This window comes from Oncorhynchus nerka, linkage group LG2 (genome assembly GCF_034236695.1).
Source record: "Oncorhynchus nerka isolate Pitt River linkage group LG2, Oner_Uvic_2.0, whole genome shotgun sequence".
Taxonomy (NCBI): domain Eukaryota; kingdom Metazoa; phylum Chordata; class Actinopteri; order Salmoniformes; family Salmonidae; genus Oncorhynchus; species Oncorhynchus nerka.
In genome coordinates, this window is record NC_088397.1 from 43,265,556 (window position 1) to 43,270,105 (window position 4,550).

A 4,550-nucleotide genomic window follows, 5' to 3' on the forward strand; every position below is an offset into this window, starting at 1 on the left:
CAGCTCAAGGTGGCGCATCTGACTAAACTCGTACAAGTAAGAAGTGCAACTGCAACAGCTCTACCGGGCCAAGAACCACAGAGGGATGAGGAGGACAGTGAACCCATACTGCCACAACTTACATTGTAGGAGCTCTATGACTTCAAATGAGAGACTTGGACCGGCACATTAAACATTAAAAAAAATATGTTCTCTAACCCTTTCATGGGCTACATAGAGGGATTCACAACAACTGTGTTACAGTATAAATCTTAATAACATTTGTGCTCTAGCCCATCAGTTGTTCCTTATATTTGATCTACCTTCACACGAGCTCACCCAGCAGCAGTTAGTGTGTATAGTGTTGGATAGGAATTGGTAGTGTTGGATAAGAATTGGTAGTGTTGGATAGGAATTGGTAGTGTTGGATAAGAATTGGTAGTGTTGGATAGGAATTGGCTGCAGTGCCCCGGTGGAATGGGTTAAGAAAGGCTATTCTAGTTTACCTCAAAACACAACTCATTCAACTAAAATGAGTTGATTAGTTGAGTCTGGTGTTAGTGCTAAGTTGGAACTGTATTAGTGTGCAGAAACATATCTGGTAAGACTTGAACTTTTATGTTCTGAAAGTATAACAGGCAGATTTGAAAGACAATAATTGTCTGCATTAACATTTTCTTTTCCGATCTCAGTTAGTATTTTTGGATCTGACCTAGCCACCCAAATTAAATTGGTGCGGGAGAGGGCATCAAGACGCGACATGTGAAGGACATCATAGTGGGTAGGTTCAACCATTACTGTGATATTTTTCTGTTTTATGATTTAGTAAATTAAAGCAAATACCTTTTGTAAATGAAATGGCTGTTATTATACAGAAGCTCTTAGAAATCAGCTAGTGTAAAGACAACAGAGAGAGTCCACCCACAGCACCCACTGTTCTAACAACTACAACAAATGTGGTATATTCCACCTTGTCTTCTTATCCTCAATAATTTTGCTGTGCATGTTCGGTTGTCTCTGGCTGGAGCAGCCTTGTACTTTTTTAATTGTTAAATCGATCAATCCCTCCAACCAATACCCACACATATTAAATGCCTTTAAAACCCATGAGAAGGAGTGTACAAGTGCATACTTAAGGAAAAGTGTGGAGAATTGGTATGTATCACCACTCTTGTTGAATCGAAATGTACTGATACTTTTTTGCTTAATATTTTCCCTTCTAGTGTCAGTTCTTAGAAATGCAGCTCTGTTAGAAATGACAGAGGCTGATGTAGAGAAACCTGTTAAATTGGCTCCGGCTGAGCCAAGACAGAGTAAAAGGGAGGCGAAATAAGGCCCAGTGGACTAATGGAAGAGAGCAAAACAAGAAAGTGATTAAAGGTAGGCCTACTGTTCAAGCTACAGCAGAGATGTAGCTTCTCATATACCAATCTATAATAAGTCATTGTTTGTCTCCCTCTCCCAAACAGGCTGTCGGTTCAAGTCTGCCAGCAGACTTTTGTTGAATCCCAAACGAACCCCTTGTCACCACCAACTTGTTCCATTGGCAAGGGAATGAATAAACCCTTCAACTTCGGGACACACTCGTGACTTGAATGAATATAAAATGTAGCTCTACTATGATTAGACTGCGATGCTGATATGAGCCAAACTTTAAAATGAGACTTTTAATTACAAAGATATAGGCTAGTCATGTTTGACAAATATGTTAACCAACATTATCGATTAGATTTTATCAACATAGGCAAGGCACGGTTTGTTAAGATCAAATGATCTCAAGAACCGAGAGAAAGGGCAGTGCCAATTGGCATAGTACAGAGGGGCACCATATTGGGGGGGGTTAGGACGAGTCTAAGGGCCTATGACTGACAGGGGCCCTAAAGAAATATTAGAACATTAGGTACATTTAAAAAAAAATATTAACCTATCATTATTAAGAATATTTTATTTACAATGTACTAGTAAAAGTAACGGTTTCTTTTCTTGTTTTTTGACAAAAGTAAACATCCAGAGAGCCTCTGAAAAAAATTGCACTTGACACAGAGGCAGCCAATATCAGAGCCTTAAAGGAAGAGATGCAGGCACTTGGAGATGGGAGTCTCTCCTGTCTGAGGAAACACTGATTGCTACGCAAATTATGTTGCACCTCAATTTAGCAAGGAACACAGCCGCCAGAGGAAAAGGAAGAGATTCCATGGTGAGACCTCTCAAGAGGAGACGGCTCAGGACAGTGCAGCAACGGTATTTTGGAACACTGTTTTTTACTGCTATGGACAACATCATAAGTGACTTGGACACTATGTTCCACACCACTGCAAAAATTGCAGAATAATTTTCTGCTGTTCTGAAAGTTGGGCAGATTGGTGAGGATAAAGACCCTTCTGTGTGCCAACCACTGATCATGAAGTATTCCAGAGATCTGACACCTGAGTTTCAAAATGAAGTAAGACACCTGAACACTGTATATGCTGCCACCCCTACCCCCTCCTAACTTGACCTCTCTTGGTCTGCTGGATGCAATTTGTAAGATGCAGCTCAAAGCATTGTTGGAGAAGTGTGCATTGCTTTATGTATATTTTGCATACTGCCTGTGACTGTTGCTGGTGGCGAGAGAGCTTTCAGTAAGCTAAAACTGATCAACTATTTGAGGTCCACTATGTTCCAGGACAGGCTTTGCAGTCTTGCCATGCTGTCCATTGAACGTCAGTTAGCTAGAAAGCTGGACTTCAAAGACTTGATCAGTCACTTTGCTAGAAAGAAGGCTCGGTGCTGGGCTCTTGGTGAGTAAGGCTGAGCAAGGGCCAGTGATAACTGTTAAATGGCATTGTTATGGATATTGGATCACTACATGCATGATGCCCACAGGCTGAGAACAAGATATATATCTCAAAGTAATGCCTGGATTGCCATAATATTTGTTGGGCACAATCAAGACCAAGTGGAAGAAACCTATTGATGTGATGACCACTTGACCTTTCCTCTAGCGCCACCATCAGGCCTTTATTTCCATTTTGTTTTCCATTTCCACTTTTACAGCTGCTGATTTTCTAGTTGGTATGTATACTTAGTTCAATAATCTGCTGCAGATTGTACTATTTTGTTTGTTATATAATTCTATAGATAATGTTAATTTATTTTAATTTAAGAGGTTCATGTATATTTAAGTTATTTATTCGTTAAGAAAAATTTCCATTCAAGACTTTTACCATTAAAATTACATTTAGACTTAAATATGGCCTTTAGCACAATTCTTTATAGAGGGTATCAGTTTTGCATCAAATAGTGAATTCCACTGTATGCAGAACATGCAACATGCATGTCTGCACAGTGTTATATTTTCACAGCTCACTGTCAGAAAATATCGTACAGTAAATATTGGACTACAAGAGAGTTGCAAGCTTGCAAAGGTAGAGTTATTTAAAGCTTTGATTGGGTTCTAGATGTGTGTGGTTACAGCAATTGCCCAGGGTTTGTGTGGCCTGTGGTTCAAAGTAGCCTAACCAAAATCCAACCATTGACAAAACAGTTCCTCATTAACATTGTGCCATTGAAATCAGCATTACCTCTTGTTCTGTTGGTTTTAAAATAAACGTTATTTTCGATGTCCAGAAGCCAAAAACGCAATCCTAATCATATTAACTGCCCATGATAGTTGTTAGATCGTCTCTTTATTTTTTCTCTCACGAATAGTGGTATCTCGTTCACATGAAACCTCTAGCATTTGAGGCACCGGTGCGCTTTGGGAGAACTGTGCGCTTCGGAGAACGTGTTTTCCCGCCGGTTGCATTTTGGGAACATCCGCGCGTATCGCCAACTGCGGTGTGAGATTGCTGCACTTATAATGTGAAGAAATAGTCAACATTTTAAGATAAATGCTTTGATATGTTGTATCTGCACCGTGGGCATGGCTTTTTCATAATTACAGGGTTTTATGACAACTTTCAACCCAATGTAATGCGGAGCGCGTTCCAGCACGCCAACAGTCGGCTGCAAGGGAGGTTACTTTATGCGTTGTTCGGATTATAAAAAACATAACATTTAATAAAATAAACGCATTTCCAGGTAGTTTGAATGTATATTCTTAGTCTGTGCAGAATCCGTGTATATTGACCTACAACACAAATGCGCATCATGACTACAACAAAGGCAACTTGGAACGTACCCGATCATTATCTTTCCCGGTAAGTGAAGTATGCAATAAAACAATGTGGTTGTAATCGCAAGTATGTAATGTTATGGAGATTGAGCTCTAGTTTTTTACGACATTTCTCAAACCACTATGCATTTTCACTGATATGTTAAGGTTTTCAGTGAACATCTTAGCTATAGGCCTACTCAACCGTTTCAGCTAGCTAGCTAGAGCGAGCTAGGCAGTCAATGGAGTTTCATGGTGGGCGCAGGGTTTTGTTCTGGGCAACATCTACACACCTGATTAAAATAGTTTGAGTGGTTAATTACTTTAATCCACACGTGTCAAACTCCTACCATGGGAGGTCCGAGTGCCTGCAGGTTTTTGCTCCACCTGTCAAAAGGGGTGTACGGGAGGCGAAGTCAGGTGCAGGAGAGCAGAG